The 20,846-nt window shown below is 34.5% G+C and overlaps 1 long non-coding RNA gene across 1 annotated transcript; it reads right to left on the bottom strand.

The window, feature by feature from the left end:
• Positions 1-6,367: 6,367 nt before the first annotated feature.
• On the bottom strand, positions 6,368-13,322 carry LOC129926398 (uncharacterized). The gene is made up of 2 exons (XR_008778054.1): positions 12,932-13,322; positions 6,368-10,146 (listed from the first exon to the last, which is right to left on the bottom strand). It is a non-coding gene; the product is annotated as an uncharacterized LOC129926398 (long non-coding RNA).
• Between the last annotated feature and the right edge of the window lie 7,524 nt (positions 13,323-20,846).

Consider the following 20,846-nt stretch of genomic DNA (forward strand, 5'->3'; position numbering starts at 1 on the left):
CAATCAACATTCACACCATTCAAGACAGTACAAATGGTTAGATTGAGAATGGTAATGTCTTAGTGTCAATAATTACATTGAGAATAGCAATGTCTTAGTGTCAATGATTATATTGAAAATGGTAATGTCTTAGTGTCAATGATTAGATTGGGAATGGTAATGACTTAGTGTCAATGATTAGATTGAGAATGGTAATGTCTTAGTGTCAATGATTAGATTGAGAATGGTAATGTCTTAGTGTCGATGATTACATTGAGAATGTTATGTCAATGATTAGATTGAGAATGGTAATGTCTTAGTGTCAATGATTAGATTGAGAATGGAAACATCTTAACCTCATTGATTAGATTGAGAATGGTAATGACTTAGTGTCAATGATTAGATTGAGAATGGTAATGACTTAGTGTCAATGATTAGATTAAGAATGGTTATGTCTTAGTGTCAATGATTAGATTGAGAATGGTAATGTCTTAGTTTCGATGATTACATTGAGAATGGTAATGTCTTAGTGTCATTGATTACATTGAGAATGTTATGTCAATGATTAGATTGAGAATGGTAATGTCTTAGTGTCAATGATTACATTGACAATGTTATGTCAATGATTAGATTGAGAATGGTAATGTCTTAGTTTCGATGATTACATTGAGAATGGTAATGTCTTAGTGTCATTGATTACATTGAGAATGTTATGTCAATGATTAGATTGAGAATGGTAATGTCATAGTGTCAATGATTACATTGACAATGTTATGTCAATGATTAGATTGAGAATGGTAATGTCTTAGTGTCAATGATTAGATTGAGAATGGAAACATCTTAACCTCAATGATTAGATTGAGAATGGTAATGACTTAGTGTCAATGATTAGATTAAGAATGGAAGGTCTTAGTGTCAATGATTACATTGAGAATGGTAATGTCTTAGTGTCATTGATTACATTGAGAATGTTATGTCAATGACTAGATTGAGAATGGTAATGTCTTAGTGTCAATGATTAGATTAAGGATGGAAGGTCTTAGTGTCAATGATTACTTTGAGAATGGTAATGTCATAGTGTCAATGATTACATTGAGAATGTTATGTCAATTTTTAGATTAAGAAGGTAATTTTTTAGTGTCAATGATTAGATTGAGAATGGTTATGTCTTAGTGTCAATGATTACATTGAGAATGGTAATGTCTTAGTGTCATTGATTACATTGAGAATGTTATGTCAATGACTAGATTGAGAATGGTAATGTCTTAGTGTCAATGATTAGATTGAGTATGGTAATGTCTTAGTGTCATTGATTACATTGAGAATGTTATGTCAATGATTAGATTGAGAATGGAAACATCTTAACCTCATTGATTAGATTGAGAATGGTAATGACTTAGTGTCAATGATTAGATTGAGAATGGTAATGACTTAGTGTCAATGATTAGATTAAGAATGGAAGGTCTTAGTGTCAATTAGATTGGGAATGGTAATGTCTTAGTGTCAATGATTAGATTGAGAATGGAAACATCTTAACCTCATTGATTAGATTGAGAATGGAAATGACTTAGTGTCAATGATTACATTGAGAATGGTAATGACTTAGTGTCAATGATTACATTGAGAATGGTAATGTCTTAGTGTCGATGATTACATTGAGAATGGTAATGTCTTAGTGTCAATGATTACATTGAGAATGGTAATGACTTAGTGTCAATGATTACATTGAGAATGGTAATGACTTAGTGTCAATGATTACATTGAGAATGGTAATGACTTAGTGTCATTGATTACATTGAGAATGGTAATGTCTTAGTGTCAATGATTACATTGAGAATGGTAATGTCTTAGTGTCATTGATTACATTGAGAATGTTATGTCAATGATTAGATTGAGAATGGTAATGTCTTAGTGTCCATGATTAGATTGAGAATGGAAACATCTTAACCTCATTGATTAGATTGAGAATGGTAATGACTTAGTGTCAATGATTAGATTGAGAATGGTAATGTCTAAGTGTCAATGATTAAATTGAGAATGGTAATGACTTAGTGTCAATGATTAGATTGAGAATGGTAATGTCTTAGTGTCAATGATTAGATTGAGAATGGTAATGTCTTAGTGTCGATGATTACATTGAGAATGGTAATGTCTTAGTGTCAATGATTACATTGAGAATGGTAATGTCTTAGTGTCATTGATTACATTGAGAATGTTATGTCAATGATTAGATTGAGAATGGTAATGTCTTAGTGTCAATCATTAGATTGAGAATGGAAACATCTTAACCTCATTGATTACATTGAGAATGGTAATGACTTAGTGTCAATGATTAGATTGAGAATGGTAATGTCTAAGTGTCAATGATTAGATTGAGAATGGTAATGACTTAGTGTCAATGATTAGATTGAGAATGGTAATGTCTTATTGTCAATGATTAGATTGAGAATGGTAATGTCTTAGTGTCAATGATTAGATTGAGAATGGAAACATCTTAACCTCATTGATTAGATTGAGAATGGTAATGACTTAGTGTCAATTATTAGATTGAGAATGGTAATGACTTAGTGTCAATGATTAGATTAAGAATGGAAGGTCTTAGTGTCAATGATTACTTTGAGAATGGTAATGTCATAGTGTCAATGATTACATTGAGAATGTTATGTCAATTTTTAGATTAAGAAGGTAATTTTTTTTGTGTCAATGATTAGATTGAGAATGGTAATGCCTTAGTGTCAATGATTAGATTGAGAATGGTAATGTCTTAGTGTCAATGATTAGATTGAGAATGGTAATGTCTTAGTGTCAATGATTAGATTGAGAATGGTAATGCCTTAGTGTCAATGATTAGATTGAGAATGGTAATGTCTTAGTGTCAATGATTAGATTGAGAATGGTAATGTCTTAGTGTCAATGATTAGATTGAGAATGGTAATGTCTTAGTGTCAATGATTAGATTGAGAATGGTAATGTCTTAGTGTCAATGATTAGATTGAGAATGGTAATGCCTTAGTGTCAATGGTTAGATTGAGAATGGTAATGTCTTAGTGTCAATGATTAGATTGAGAATGGTAATGTCTTAGTGTCAATGATTAGATTGAGAATGGTAATGTCTTAGTGTCAATGATTAGATTGAGAATGGTAATGTCTTAGTGTCAATGATTAGATTGAGAATGGTAATGCCTTAGTGTCAATGATTAGATTGAGAATGGTAATGTCTTAGTGTCAATGATTAGATTGAGAATGGTTATGTTTAAGTGTCAATGATGACTGACTAAGTTTTGGAGGATGTCAGGAGGAGCATACCAGTTTAAAGCAACTTCTATTAGTGACCATAAAAAGAGCAATGAAAAAAGGGCCTTAAAAGTTAATCAATTACAATCTTAGAAGCCCAACTACAAAGTACTGTTAAGTAGTAAACTCACTTTAATTTTTATAATAATACTTTGAAAAAGTTTTCTCTATTAAATCAATTATTTTATAAGCGTTAAACATACATTCTCTATGAAGAAAATATGGTTACAGGAGGCGAATCACAATATAATCATCTGTAGTGTAAACAAAATGTTACTTCGTGACCAAAGATTTGTTAATTTCACACAAAAATAAGCACAATGTCATTGTATTCACAAGAATTCATTCAATCTCGTTTTCACTATGCATGAAGATAAACATATTCACATTTTCTAAAGACTCAGGCATTCAAAATTTTGCACAATGTCATTTTATTTGTACACGAAGGTAGCTGCAAAGTCTTGAAAAAAAAAAAGACTATATCTAGATCATTAAATTAAGCTTGGTCTAAGACTACCTTGTTTCTCATTATATCTTTTATACTAATCTACTTATAAGTCATTAAGCTGCTTGGCTTTGTAGCACTGGCAAAGATATATATATATATTGTAACGTTTCTCACTACCCAGATTCTCTGCAAACTGTACCACACGACACAACCAATTCAAAGAACTTGACAACTCAGGGCTGAGTAACAGTTTAATATCAAATATAGACATTACTATTAGGATTTTATAACATTAGCCAATTGCGATTGAACTTGGTCCGTGAACGAATAAAAAATTATGGTTGGGGTTCGATGCTTAGTGGAGAATCTTATTAGGGGGTTGCAGCACTAAAAAGGTTGAGAACCGCTAGCCTTTCTCAAGAGTTGCCCTGGCTGTAAACGTCATTGTCTAGGGGGCTGGGTAACTGGAAAGCGACTCTAAGCCTTAGTTAGCTTCTTGACGACAGAAACATCTTAACTTGTAAAAGTGTAACATGAACATACAGGGCTAAATTTAACTATGTGGAGGCCCCCGGGGAGATATTTTGTAGAGCCCCGTACACTTTTTCAAAATCATAAATTAAAAAATCCACTTATTAATAATAAAACTATATGCCATGTTTTGGAAGAAAGAAACAAAGTAGGCCTACTTGTAAATTTATTCTACTTTATACTTTATAGACTCTTAAACAAAATGTTTATTGTATTTTTTTAGTTAAACAAAGAAGGTACATTTAATTTATCTTTGAGTTTGTGGAGGGTAAGGTCCTGGTTTGACGCACTGCCGTAGAGATTCGAAACTGCATTTCTAAGTTGTAAGCATGATACAAGCATACACTTCTTTCTTGTCAATCGTAAAATTTAAAGTTTTGTCGGAAAAAATTTTCGAAACAAAAAACAACAAACATAAAAGTGGCTGAAACGTCAAAATTTTGAGACTTAAAATCTTGTGGAGGCCCCTTTCTTGTGGATTCACTGGGGCAGTAGCTCCACCATGTCCTGTCCTAAATCCGGCCCTATGAACATAGGCTACTCTTTAAAGAGACACATCTCAGAACTTGATAGTTAATGAAACACTTTATTAACTATTCTACGTATTTACGTATTAAGTAGTACGTCCCGTACGCAGATAAACGCAAAAGAAAATACAACGCTCACCAACAAGGACTATCTACGATAAGACTTTCCTACTAATAAGCTCTCGACTTACTCAAACCCAAACTATAGTCTAAACTAAACCTCTGAAAGTATATGCACTCTCTCTCTCTCATTTGTGCCCCAATCACCAACTCGCTCTCTCATCTGTCCTTAGACACATTCACCTGGACCTCGTGCAACTATGAATTTAGCCCTACCATTATAATAACTAACACGGTTTGTTACACTGGTCTGTAAAAGATTAGTTACTTTATGTAAAACTGGGTATTATGATGTGTCTGTCAGATGGACTAGTAAGCAATCAATGAAATAATTACACGTAAGTAACATATCCGGTGGCGCTATGGTTGAGTAGTTAAGTGCTTGACTTCAAAACCTGGGGTCCTGGGTTCGAGTCTTGGTGAAGACTGGGATTTTTTAATTTCGGGATTTTTAAGCGGTCGGTCGTTGTGCTCTATAGCTGTTGGCGAACTATAATAATTTTCTCTGAGTGCTGTGCAAACTGCGTTGGTAGCCTAATAATTTAAAGTCGTAGAATAAGCCAATCATAACTGTAATTAATCAACTTTTTACTTGACAGCCAATTAAATTAGTCCACCGATATCTCATCAGTCGAATCTACACCTGTTTATTATTTAAATTTGTTTTGAGGTCAATTAACAAACCTATTAAAGCACATCTTGTTTGTTCTTTATTATGATATTGTGTTCAGATATGAGGTGATGAAGACAATACAATATTTTATTTTACAAAAACATTTTCTTTTAGTTTACAATCTACTTCACATTATCTTCCTTACTAACTCTAATATTTTCACATGCATTTAAAGCTTAAATATATATAGATTACAGACATAACTTCAAAAGAGAAGATAAATACGTCCTACGCATTTCATGTTTAAATCTAGTCAGTGGCGTCACTATGGGGAGAGGCGTGGGGTGCAAAGCCGCACCGGGTGGCACCCATCAGGGGGTGACACCCAAGTCGAGAAAATGCACTTTCCCAAAAAAACAACTTTTAAAAATACAAATTTCTACCTCGAATGTTTCTCACATTTTAGAATCAGCATGTACTAAACTTTCTGAATTCAGTTTGATTTGACTAGTAATTTTCCTATTATGAGAAAAATATTACGTTGTACACGCCACGGGAAAGAGATTATGAAGCTCAGAAATGTAGAAACATAGACAACTCTGAGTGAGATTAAGGCGCTCCCCCTTAACAAATTATCTGATCAGTTGAGTGGCGAAAGTAACATTTTATTAATGCAAAATGTTGAGAAACACATTGACATAAGCGCTCGCGCGCTATTCGACACATAGGGCTGCAAGCTTTCTCCACAGCTACTTTCTGTAACGGACTTAGGTTAGTTCTTTGAGAGCTAATTTATGCCCAAACTGTAGTTCTCTACAAGCGTACAAGTATTATAAAGTACACTCAACGAAGGAGTAGAAAATTAGTATTTATTTACTGCAAACAATATAATATATAATATAATATATTACATAAGGGTATCATGACACATCATAGCATTACCCCAAATATTCAGTACGCACACATAGCAAGAATAATAATATAACATCTCCTTACTCTAGGCATAATAACCGAAAAACAATCACCAACACCCTACTCAGACAAGGTCAGCTTTCTGACTAGACGGACCACAGGAAACTTTATTGTCCCCCCCCCCCCTTGAAAAACCCCGTGCTAAAAACAATCTACAACTCAACTAATAAAATAAACAAACACACACACACACAATTTCACTTTTTACACACCCCTCTCTTGACAATATACAATTGGGGCATTTAAATAGCCCCTCAAAGAACTAACCTAAGTCCGTTACACTTTCCTCTTGAATCGGTGTGACACCATGATTAAACGTTGACGGCATGTTTTTGCGCTCCTCTTTTCGGCTTTCGTGTTAAGGATGACTTAAGTAAACATGTTTCGTCTTGTCTAATTGTCACAGTCTTAGTTGACATTGCATGATCTAAAGTTCACGTCATGTTAAGAGTTTAAAAGACACGTGGAATTCCTGATGTAGAAAACAGGAAGTAGAATGAATAAAGTTGACTTTTATGGAGTTCAGTCAAGTCAAGTCAAGTCAGTAAGGTTTTGCTCCCGGTCCAGGAAGGTTGGACGTTGCTTCCTGGACTGGTGTATATATATGTATATAGGATGAAAGTCGATGGACTGATGATTGTTGATTAATAATATTTGAGAGTTGATTTCATTATGTGCTTATTGAATATTAAGGTATTATTCGTATTTCAATGGATATCTATAGTTGAAGCTCCAGTGTCACTAGTAGTAATTGTTCTTATTGTTACCCGCTGAGATGCGGACGTGATTGATACATTTGATACCGCTGCTATGCGGATAGGATTATTATTTCTTGACTTGTAGCACTAACAAGGAGTGCAGTTCATTATTATTGTAGTAAAATAAACTTCATGTTTGTCTGCTGAAACGAGCTTCAGTCAGTTTATAATATTCGTCTTGTCACGTGTCTAGAGTACTTCAGGAAGCAAGAACTCAGCATTACACATTGACACTAATGATATGGAAAATATTTCTCTATTGGTAGCATTATCTCGGTATGTTATTCAAATGATCCTTCTCAGCCGTCACTGCTCAGTCTTTTTTCAAGGTGGCGTTGGGACAATGATTGTTTTGAGTAGGTGGATTTCATCTCCAAGCTAATTGATTTGTTTGTTCAAATTGGCCGTGCTTTTTGAAAGATGGCTCCTGCTTTCCAATCCGTGATAACACTGCCTAAATTCGGGTGTAACAAATCAATAATTTAGCTTACAGTTTTATTGTTCAATTTTAAGAAACAAAAAAACCCCACAATAGTTGTTTATTTTTAGGGAGAGATTCCGTTTTCCTTTGGGGGGGGGGGGCCTGAGCCTACCGCACTGGGTGACACCGACCCTAGTGACGCCACTGAATCTAGCCATGCATGTTAATCAATAATATAAACTTTAGCCTACTAAGTAGTTGGTTATCCTGGCTGATACCACACTCTAATTTTTAGTACCCATTAGAGTTTGGTGGACTTAGAGGTATCATAAATATTCTGAATCTCAAAGCCCTTGTCTTTACCAGGTTCAGAAGTCATGGGTTGTAACCTTCAGCCATTAAATCACCTAATTAAAGATGTAGTGAAAGAAGTGTATACTAAAAAAAAATGTATATGGGTTAAATACATTTTGTCGCATCATAACCTCAAAATGAATTTTTAAAATTTTTATTTTTTTTCGACCACATTTTTCACCTGCGGTCACATCATTATTTTTCTTTTTTTATGAAAATTAAACATTTTGAAAATTTTTGCAGCCTATTACCTATGATATACTATCAATAAACTACATGTGAAAAATTATTAGTCTAAATTATACAGAACTAAAGATTTTGAGATTCTTGTGGACAACATGCACCTAAAAATACATTTTGAGAAAAACGCATTTAAAGTTTTTAAAATGATATAAAATATTTATTGCAACCATAAAAATGAAAAAAAAAAGGGGAATATTTACATAATATAACATAATAGATAATAAAAAAACTATTCATTAAAATGGCCTGATTGATAGGTTGGACCTTCGAGAACCTCTGCCCGGTGCTCATGCTCAATTCTTCATTTTTTCAATTTTTTTCTCCTGGACACTTATGTGATTGATCTTTTTTTTCTAACAACAAGCTGTAGTTTGACATTTTGCTTTTTCTCACTAGAAGAAATGTTCTTTAGTGTCCAGGGAACGCCTAATATGTCAAAAACTGATGCCAACAGGCTAAAACAGCAAGGTATGTCGCCGTCCTTAGTTTTTAATGTTGCGAATTCTGTTTTGGGGCATCTTTGCCAAATTAGGGAATGAAAAGATTCATTGGCGTTTTGTGTTCCCATTCTTGAACATGTTTTTAACAGATCTGTGTCTGTTATAGGAAATAACAGTTTTCCTATTTCTGATGTGATGGTCTGATTATGTTTTTTGTATGGCTGTTTTAGTGCCTCTGATCTCTTAAAGTGTGACACCAAGATGTAGTGCCATCAGGACACAACCTGTGGTTATGATCTAGGTCTGAGCTCATCATATAAAAAAATGAGCCCATAACAGCCAGCTTCATTTTTTTGAATGTCAGGAGCATTTTGGCGCAGAACTTTGGAATAGTTATTTGTAATTTTTTCAATTTTTGGCTTTGTAAGCCTATAATTTAGTTCTTTTTTGTTAGACATTTTTAAATTGTTCAAAGCATTAAACATTCTTTTTGAGATGTGGTTAATGCAGTCCTCTTTTAAGATTTCTACATCATATCCTGAGCTGGTAATGGCAGATGAATGTGATTTACTATCACCATCACACAGCATCATGCCATAAACAAGTTTTCTGATGCCACAGAGTGAGAACAAATTTTGGATGCTGCTGCGGCCTCCATTGCATTTGCTGAGCCACTGAAGTTTTTTTGACACATATGCTTAGAGGCATCAAAATTTAGTTCTGCAGAGTTTGAAACACAAACACAGCAATAATTTGATAGGACTTCGGTGTCGATGGCGAGTCCAGTATCAAAATCAATAACTGCCAATTCCTGAATGAGATGAGTGGCCCCTTTTATGCCAAGTCCCATCAAAAGAAACTGTAATAACAGGACAGCCTGTTGAACTTATTCTATCATCTGTAGTCAGAGGTTGTGAAATGTTTCTTCCATGCACAACAGCAGATGCCCTAATCATACATTCTTCACCAGCTTCAATTATAGCAGTGTTGACTATGTTAGCTAGATTGTTATAAGTATTTCTGTGCATGCAGGGCATACTCATAAGTCCACAAAACCTATCAAATTTAGAATGCGAGATTCCAGATTCTTTTAATGCAGCGACAGCGCGGACATTAATATCCAGATGAACATTATTACTTTTTTTTGAGGTCCAGTCAGGCCACAAATATGTTTCACAATTTAGGCATTTGATTTTAATCAAATGAACCATGCCTTTTGATTGTGTGATGCACATGGTTAATTTTTTGTCGAAGCAATGTGGACAGCACAACAAGGAGACCATTGTGGTCAATTCCATTGAATTCATCATGACGTATATGAAATCTTCAGGCAGCCTCTTATTGGTGTTATCAGCGTTAGTAATTGCAGTTAGAATTATTTTTCGTTCAGCTGCACTTGCAGGCTGCGTTGTTGCTGCTTCAGATCCAGCTGTATCCAAAACAGAGCTGCAAACAAATAAAAAAAAATTAGAGGTTCTTTAAAAAAAAATTCAATAGTATGAAAGTACACATCACATCTATTTATGTACAACATGAAGATTATTTTAAATTTTATAATGCATTTTAGGAATCATATATTGTATTCATCAAAAGTAAAAAATGTAAAGAGACATGTTACATGTAGATCTATATAACATGGTTCATACAACTTTTGTGAAAATGAATTCCAGACATTTTCCAGACATTTATCTTATGTTTTCCAGACTTACTAACAGTAAAAAGGATGGCTACCTGAGCATGCCATATGTGCTCTGGACTGCTGTATTCATGATCTTGGGTTCAAACCCTGCAAATAACTAACCCCTGTCGTACTGTGGAAGGTTTGGACTAGGGTGTAATAATAATTTTCAATTATTAAGGAACATACGATACAAGGGGGAAAAAAAGTCACTAATCTTGTAGCACTTAGACTTGGGAAATTTAATAGGCCCTATATAGTTTAATAGGCCTAACTTAGTTGTAAAATCTTATTCTTAATCTCATAACTAGTCCAATAGTTTTATAATTTTTATATAGATATTTAGTGGCTTAAACATTAGACACTAGTTAAAAAGTAAAGACTTATTTAGACTAGCCTAGGTTAGAGGGCCTACAATTCTATTGGAGGAGATAATTTTAAATAAAGATCTAGAGATAGATTAACTGTATTGAACTTGAAATTTAATTTGTAGTAGTGGCTTACTTATGTCTAATTCACAATAGGCCTATGTGAATACTGACTTGTTTTTTTTAACGGGGTAAAAATTGATAATATTGATATCTAGATCTAAATCTATATCATAACCATACTAGATTATAATTATAGATCTATATGCTAAGTATGCTAGATCTAAATCTAGACTTAGATCAAGACTAAATCTAGTAGTAGATCTAGTATTCTAAGTCTTTTTAGTTTTTGAGTTTAGACTCAAGATCTATATTCTACATTGAATAGATTTGGGGAAAAAAAAAAAGGGGGGGGGGGGTAATCGTGCATAGATCGAGACTAAATCTAGTTGCAGACCTAGTAATCTAAGTCATTCTTGTGCTCTAGACTTTTATCTTTTAGTTTAGACTAAGATCTAGATCTATATTCTATGTTGACTAGATATAATATAACTTGTTTTCTTTATTTAACAGGGGAAAAGGGGGGGGGGGGGAATCGCGCATAGATCGAGACTAAATTAGGTACTAAATCTAGTAGTAGACCTAGATCTAGTAATCTAATTCGCGCATAGATGAAGACTAAATCTAATTCTAGACCTAGTAATGGAAGTCATTCTAAAGGCCTAGTCTTTTAGTTTAGACTCAAGTGCGCATAGACAGCTGCCAAATAATTAACCTAAAAAACTAGGGGCCTTCGATGGGAAGTTTTACCGATCTTATAGGCATATTCTATGTTGACTAGATATATTATAATATAATTTGTTTTCTTTATTTAATGGGGGGGGGGGGTAAATCACACATAGATCGAGGCTAACATTAGAAAACCTTGATCTATTAAGAAGTGGTGCATAGATCAAGACTAAATCTAGTAATCTAGTCTAGTAGAATTTAGAAGATCTAGTAGACCTAGAACAGATATAGATCTAGTAATAAAAGTCGCGCATAGTCATAGATCGAGACTAAATCTAGTAGTAGACCTAGATCTAGTAAGTCATTCTTGTTGCCAAATATTTTTGGTTTAGACTCAAGATCTAGATCTAGACTCTCTCTATATATATATTCTATATTGACGTCATTGACGAGATATATTTGTTTTCTTTATTTAAAAAGGGGGGGGGGGGGAATTTCGCCCATGCATAAATAAATCTAGGCCAAAAACTTCCCGACCTTTGGTAGCCTAACTGAAATTTGATCGACCATCTAGATAATATAGAATAACATCTTCTAATCATCATCTTTTTTGAAGTAACGTCTGTATTATATAAGATAAGATAACAGCAGTCATAATAAACTAGTTACTAGTCTAGGACTAGATCTATTACTAAATCTGATTTAAGTCTAAAGTACACCGTCTAGAAATTGGCTGGCATTTCACCGACATGCCGTGGATTGCGCGTGCTTTCACAATAGATAGATCTAGTAGGCCTATTAATGGAAGCCTCTATGCCCAACTAGATCTAGCAGCCTAGCGTTTTACCGGTTACGGCGCCTGAGGGCTGAATGACACCAGATTAATTTTTTTTTCAAATTCCAGACTTTTTCCAGACATTTAACAAAATTGCCTCGAAAAGTAGCAATTTTCCAGACTTTTTTAAGACTGAAATCTGAAATTCCAGACTTTTTCCAGACCGCGTACGAACCTTGATATATGTATTAGATCTTAAAAAAAAAAAGACCAAGTTGAAGTCCTACAACTACATGATAATCTAGATTTAGAATCTAGATCTAGATGTCTAGATCTAGTCAATCTAGATTCAATCTAGAATATCTAGTGAAATCTAGTCATTCTAGAATCTAGTTCTAATGTGATCTATCTAATTCTATGTCCCTAAATCTATACTAGATCTAAAAAAGGATAGATCTCTATGTTTGCAATCACTTTCATGATATTTATTTAATGTCTAGATCTATATATAGATCTAGATGTGATTCATTGATATGATAAACACGTTGCGTTTGTCGAATTCAAAGATTGATGAAGCAAAGGTTTCATTATCTCATGATTATTATGATTATTTTATTTTTATGATTTCATGTGTAAGCACACGCTGGTCTAGTAAATAAAAAACTCTAGATCTAGACTTACCTTTGTAATTATGCATTTGTCTTTGAAGCATGTCTTCCTCTGGGCTTACAGTAACGTTTTTTTCTTTCCAAACATATAGATCTAACCTTTTGTTGGCATTTCTGAGTTTGAATAATGAATCGAGGGTATGATCATGTTTTCGCTGGCGGATTTACATACGGCCGCCATGTTTGAATGATGATAGCAACAGCTCCTAGGCAGCCAATTGTTGCCAGATGGATTTTGTTGGTTAAAATAAATATAATGAGTTATAATATGCTGCCAACTATTACATAAATAAAATCTTAATATATTAAGATAGAGTTAGGGAATGTAGACCTATTTAAATAGGAAATAGATGTACATTTCACTAGTGTGAATCTATATTATTTCTCAATATACTATTATATTTTATTTTGTGTGTGTGTTGGTGTAGATTGAGTTTGTTAAGGATTCATGTTTTTGTGTTCTATTGAATGTGACAAATTTTATTAAAATATTAAAAATCTGTTCTAGTGTTGTTGTTTTTCTTTTATATATATATATATATATATATATACATATATATATATATATATATATATACATATATATATATATATATATATATATATATATATATATATATATATATATATATATATATATATGTGTGTGTGTGTGCGTGCGTGCTTGCGCGTGTGTTTTATATGAAATTATTGAGAGTTAAAAAATACTTAGCTTACCAGGTATCTTATTAATGGCAAAACAATTAATGAGACATATTAATTCCACCACCCCCTACTTTCTCATTCCAGACAGGTGACTAAACTAAGGTAGATTTACCAGTACCAGCATTTTAGTACATTTTAGTTTTGAAAACGATTTTAAGGCGGTAGAGGAGACAAGTGCACGCTGACACAGTACCGCTAAAGCTTTAAATCCATCAATGTGCACATTACTTAGCTAGTCTTTGGTTTGGGTTGGACATAGTTGGCGCATAATTAAACATTAGAGTTGCATTAGAGAATAATCCATTTGGTTTATTGGCTTGACCACATAACAGACGTTGAACTCCTTGAGTTGTTACAGATAAACAGCAACAATTGCGTGGGAGGGTCAACACAAACGTTACAAAGACACCCTTAAGAGTTCTCTCAAGGAGTGTGAGGGAAACGCTAAAGCTCTGGGTCCTTTCTTATTGCCTGAGGCCGTGAGTGTCGTGTTTCATGATATAACGCAATGAGATTGGTAATCAACAAAGAACGTAGATCTAAGATTTAAAAAAAAGGAAGGTGAGAAAAGAAGCAGGCAACCCATGCCATCTATGTGTTCGGCTTTTTTAAAGAAAAAATGGACTTTAAAGCCATCTTCAAAGTCATAGAAAATGGGAAATAATCTCATCTTCAGCTACGAAGGAGGAGCTATATATTTAAGCAAGCTAATCTGCTCATTAACTGATTAGCTATCGGTTACGTTAATGTGCAAAATCGACATTTTTCCTCTAGATATAGGCCTACTGTTTAGGTACCGTTAAGGTTAGGGTTAGGATAGAGTTAGGTTTATCTAGGTATGCAAGCTCCTGCAAATAACTATAAAATAATAATTAAATTTATTAAACGCTGTTAACAAAGCACTATAAACTTTGCAGAGCTGATTATTTTGTGTGTCAAAAGAGTTGAGACAAAGATAATTACAACATAACGTAGCACCTGGACAAGTGGATCCTGGTAGTTGGTGATAAATACGAAATTAGTCGTATTCTAATTCTGTTCTAAAGTTACTGCTCGGTGGTCTGGAAGTTAGACAAGAAAACAGCGCCCACTTTTACAGCGCCAAATACCTATATTGTTCATACCTCACAACCATCAAAGACATACCTCACTTACTAGACGTCCCATTTTTGACCACTGGAGCAATACACCACAGGTGCGTTATATAAGTCACACTCAGACAATACGCCACACACGCACACCAATTACCATTCACACGAGGGGAGGGGAGTCATATATGGAAAATGAAAGAATGTCAAGAAGAGGGGAGGGAAGAGAAAGTGGCGAAAGAAAACTAAGTCTTACTTGGGGGGGGGGGGCAGAAGTTAGCAAGACATCCAGGATGACATAACATCCAGACGATGGCGTATTCGGCTAGCGGGCAGTGTTTCTCAAACTTTTTTGTCTGGCGGCACAGTAAAAAAACTACAAAAATTTCGCGGCACACCACTAAGAGCAACAGTTGTTTTATAATAAAAAGAAAAAAAAAATTTTACCTGTTTTTAAGTATTACATTTAATGTGTAGGGTATGCCTGTTTTTGAGAGCAAATGCGATCTAATCAAGTCTCCAGAGTCACAAACAAACTCGCATTTCATCGTCAATTGTAAGAAGTCTCTCTCTTTTCCTAGACTTAATTTCAGTCAGTGCTGAAAATTCAAACTCACAAAACCATAAAGATGCAAATGGAAGAATTATTTTGATTGCTTTTAAACTGATTGCAGGATATAACTTGTTGATTGAAATCCAAAACATGTCCTGGCTGTTTTCCCCAAAAATTTTACTTTAGAACTGCATCATTTTTTAAATCAATGAGTTGCTCTTCTTCTTCATTTTGTAAGATTTGTAGCTTCATTGTTTCCAAGTGGAGAGCTGACCCATCCATACTCATTACTTCCAACTGTTGGAAAGTAATGCTGCAATGCTGACTGCAGATGTGTCAAAGTGTCCAGAATTTCGGGGCTCATTTCTTTATTTGAAGCACATTCATTGTAAATAGGAAAGCAGTCCTTTCGAGATCTTACTTTGCATCAACGACAATTTTTCACCAAATGACTTCAGTTTTGAGATGCAGTGATGATGGTTTCCGATGGTCCTTTAAGACTTAAATTCAATGAATTTAATTTGTCAAATAAATCAAAGAGAAATGTCACCTTAACCCACCAGATCTCGTCATGAAAAGAAAATCCAAAGTCTTTTTTTTTCAGCCTCCAAGAATGAAATCAGCTCAGCCTTGAGTTGGACGACATGCTATAACACATTTGGTGTGATACATGAGACATTTGTAGTCTGAATCCATTGCTTCACAAAGCTCTGAGAAAAGTCGGGATGCAAGCGGTCGAGATTTGATGAAGTTTACAACTTGAATCACTTGATCCAGAACAGACATCAAATCTTTCGGCCAAGACTTGAAGGCAAGAGCATCTCTGTGGATCATGCAGTGAACAACTAATACATTTGGATTTTCTTGACGCAAAAGAGTGACGAATCCCTTTCTATTTCCCTGCATTGAAGGACAGCCATCGGTGCAAACGCTGACACAGTTTTTCCACTGTAGTTTAAATAGCAAAATGTTTTCATTCACCACTTTGAAAATATCTTCACCTTTGGTCGTAGTTGGTAAGTCTTTGCAAAATAAGAATTTGTTGACACATTTTTCATCCTTTATGAACCGAATAAAAGCTAGCAGCTGGGCTTTGCCGCTAACGTCTGTGGATTCATCAACTTAAAGAAAGAGACCACAGTAGAGAAACTTTATCGTCAATCAAGTCGAAGTGTTCGCAGATTTGATCTTGTAAATCTGACGATAAGTCTGCGCGAGATAGTATCATTGGACAAAGGAAATTTCTTAACTTTTTCGGCAGTATCGGGTCCAAGGATAGTTTCAACAACTATTGCTAAAGCTGGTGCAATGACAGATGCAGCCTCTTGCGTTTCGCTAATAACTGAGCAACCTTATGACTTGCAATCAATCCCTTTTCTGTCAGCGTTAGGTAATTCATAAATTTCTTAGCTTGTTTATTTTGTTGAGCCCTGATGTTTTCGAAGTATTCCTTCGGTTGCGCTTTTACAGCTGGATGTTTTGTTTCCAAGTGTCTCTTCAATTTGCTTGGAACAAGCGGCTCATTCGACAGAGTTGCATTGCAGATAAGACAGAATAGCAATGGAGCATCTTCAGGTCCAGAAGATATAAAACTATATCCGATGTAATCTTCTTCATACCTTCGTTTGGTTCCTTGCTTTTCATTTAATGCTTTCGCAGTTTCATTTTTGCTAACGTATTTCTCCATGGGTAACTTTTTTTTGTTTTGTTATTATTAGCTTACACCTAAACAATTTACATGAAACACATCGCTTATTATTATCGTTACCAATTCAAGAACTGCTTTGCGTTTGCTAAGGCGGCCTACATTTGAGTCATTATAATTATGTATAGTGGAAAATTTCATAACCTGAAGAGCTAACACCCCTTTCCGTCAATATGGAGCGACCCACTACTATTACTGGTCGTTGCAAGTGGGGATGTCATCGCAACGTAAAATAAAAATTTAATAGTAGGCAGACCTGTGTAACGCTGCAAGTGTGGCGTTCTGAAAACTCCCGCGGCACACCTGCAAATCTTCGGCGGCACACTAGTGTGCCGCGGCACACAGTTTGAGAAACATTGCCGCTAGCGGCTCATGGGTGTCCCTTTTTGCTTTAACAGTGATAAGGGGAGGGAAGCTAAAAGACCTCTGTGACCCGAGGCTAAGTCTGCCTTGGTCCTATGAATGGAAAACGGTTGTGTGTATGTACAGTAGATGGACTGGGTGACAAACTCAGCTCTGCTATTAACATATGATTTTATTCTTTCTGACTCACAATCGACTGGTGTCTGGAAATATTTAAGCGCCCAGTAATTTAAGCACCCGGGACCGGGAAATCGGGCACTTTTTTGACAAGGCAGAAAATTAGGCTCTCTTCAATAGAGACTTAATTTCCCGCTCCCAAAGTTTCAACAATTTCTTGAGCCAGTCAGTCAGTTTCAGCGGCGCCTTCACGGTTTCACTGACCTTGGTTACCTAGCCACATTCCTTGACTCTTGAGGCTAGATTAGAGAAGACAGTCATTTTACCTGGGATATTTCTATTAAATGAATAAATATTTATATATGAAATTCTTTTCTATAAGGACATCAGTTGTTTATTGCATGTATCCTCAAGCACATTCTAGATACAATGCAACAAGTCTCATAACACACAACATTACACTAGACTAGTCCACTAGATTTAGGCTTAGATTTAGATCTATGTAAATTCAACATTCATTTTAGCTTTATTGAAAAATGTTACAAGTATTACAAGCTGTCAGCACCTTAAATCTTCATCAAATCATTTAAAATATAACTTCATAGATCTATATAAATAATCCCATCATATATAGGGCAATATAGGCCTAAATCTATTTAAATTCAATTTCTTAAATTTCTATGAAAAAAAAAATAGGTACCTAAATTTACGCTTTATTAATGTCATTCCAATTTTAAATAATAATATTTTACTCCCCCCCCCCCCCATTCCTTTTTTTAAAGTACTACTTCTACTACAATAGTAAATATTCCTATTATTTCTATTTGTTTTATTTTCTCTCTCTTGCAATCCGCTATAAGCTGGCGATATTTATATAGGTCTGTGAGTCGGCTCTACAGCGCTATTAATTCTATTATTTCTATATGTTTTTATTTCCTCTCTCTTCGAGTATGGTTTCAGCTGGCGATATTAAAAATCAACTAGGTTATCTCCCCCTGAAAATAATTTTTTTAGCATCGATTCAACGCTGAGGCATCGCAAAAATCTGGCCAGTGGTTGCCAGGTGCTGCCTAGAGACGTAAATACGCCAGCTAAAAGCGGAAATTACCGAATCGAGTGTTGATGTGAAGGAAGCTTTGTTTACAGAAGAAGGACCGGTTCACGTCATGTGCGCATGCGTGCAAATTTTGTTGTCATAGTTACCAATGTAGCTTTGATAGTGCGCATGCGTAAATATGGCTTAATGCGTGTGTATATGAGGATATAGGAAAAAAAAAGAGGTAGTGACGTATTTTGAAAGTTTATATTTATAGAATGAGAAACCATGCTCATAATCGGAACTAGAAAAGTAGACCTTTGTATCGATACCATCTGTTAGGGATAAGAGCGTACATTAGCTTATCAACTTTAGCTTACAAAATGTTGATTTTTAACCAAAACATCAAAATTTTGCTTATACATCTACTTTTAAAATACAAAATTGATGTATAAAGCGCAGTTTTTTTAGTATTCTGATAGGGAATTCGTTTTCTAGACATTTTAAACTATTAAAATCAATTAATTTTAAAATATCGATATTTTTGACCTAGATCGATGTTTTCTCACTGTGCATCCCCCTTAAATACTCAGAAGTCCGATTTTAAAGATCCATCCCAAAAAAAAAGCACAAGCCGATTTCAAATAGCCACTACAAATAAAAAACAGGTCGATTCAAAACAGAAACTACGAATAATGTTCATATAGAGTCCAAGCAGCGGCTATGAAAAATGCACAAGTCTATTCAATCATATAGAGCACAAGCAGCGGCTATGAAAAATGCACAAGTCTATTCAATCAGCCACCAGCAAAAGAGTAGAAGTTGATTCTAAGTAACCACAAAAAAAAAAAAAACCAACATAGGTCCGAGTCATTACAAAAAAGTCTATTCCGAAAAAGCAATCACAAAAAAAAAAAAATGGATTACAAACAACAATTAATTTAAGAAATTTCTTGATTCGAAGACAAGCCTTATTAAGTCCTTAATTAAGATCATTCGGGAAATACCAAAAATAAAATACAAAAGCTTTAAAGCAAGCCTGCAGATTATCACTATAGGTTGTTCCAAGATTTCGAATCTGTCAACAACTGTTCTTACTAAGCATCTAGGAGGTAAAAAGAACCTGTGCAAGAAATTTCTTTTTAATAGGTGCGACAATGTAAGAGATTTCTGGGTTTTCGAAGACAAGCTTTATAATTTCCTTATTAAGTTGATTGGGAAATATCAAAAATAAAATACATAGCTTTCATAGCAAGCCTACGGTTTTTCGCAAATGGTGGTCCCAACGTTTTGATTCTTTCGAAACCCGTTCTTAGTAAGCATCTAGGAGGTAAAAGAAACCTGTGTACTTAAGAGATATCTTGATTTTCGGAGACAAGCCTTATAATTTCCTTATTAAGTTGTTTTGGAAATACCAATAATAAAATACAAAGCTTTGATAGCAAGCCTGTGGTTTTTCGCAAATTGTGGTCCCAACGTTTTGATTCTATCGAAACCCGTTCTTAGTAAGCATCTAGGAGGTAAAAGAAACCTGTGTACGAAATTTCACTTGAATAGAAGCGACAGTTTAAGAGATATATTGATTTTCGGAGACAAGTCTTATAGTCTCCTAATATTTATTTAAAGTTGATTTGGGAAATACCAATAATAAAATACAAAGCTTTGATAGCAAGCCTGTGGTTTTTCGCAAATTGTGGTCCCAACGTTTTTATTCTATCGAAACCCGTTCTTGGTAAGCATCTAGGAGGTAAAAGGAACCTGTGTACTAAATTTCACTTGAATAGAAGAGACAGTTTAAGAGATATCTTGATTTTTGAAGACAAGTCTTATAATCTCCTAATATTTATTTATAGTTGATTTGGGAAATACCAATAATAAAATACAAAGCTTTGATAGCAAGCCTGTGGTTTTTCGCAAATTGTGGTCCCAACGTTTTGATTCTATCGAAACCCGTTCTTAGTAAGCATCTAGGAGGTAAAAGGAACCTGTGTACTAAATCTCACTTGAATAGAAGCGACAGTTTAAGAGATATCTTGATTTTCAGAGACAAGCCTTATAATTTCCTTATTAAGTTGATTTTGGGAAATACCAATAATAAAATACAAAGCTTTGATAGCAAGCCTGTGGTTTTTCGCAAATTGTGGTCCCAACGTGTTTATTCTATCGAAACCCGTTCTTAGTAAGCATCTAGGAGGTAAAAGGAACATGTGTACTAAATTTCACTTGAATAGAAGCGACAGTTTAAGAGATATCTTGATTTTCGGAGACAAGCCTTATAATTTCCTTATTAAGTTGTTTTGGAAATACCAATAATAAAATACAAAGCTTTGATAGCAAGCCTGTGGTTTTTCGCAAATTGTG

The sequence above is a fragment of the Biomphalaria glabrata genome, chromosome 5, assembly GCF_947242115.1.
Source record: "Biomphalaria glabrata chromosome 5, xgBioGlab47.1, whole genome shotgun sequence".
Classification (NCBI taxonomy): domain Eukaryota; kingdom Metazoa; phylum Mollusca; class Gastropoda; family Planorbidae; genus Biomphalaria; species Biomphalaria glabrata.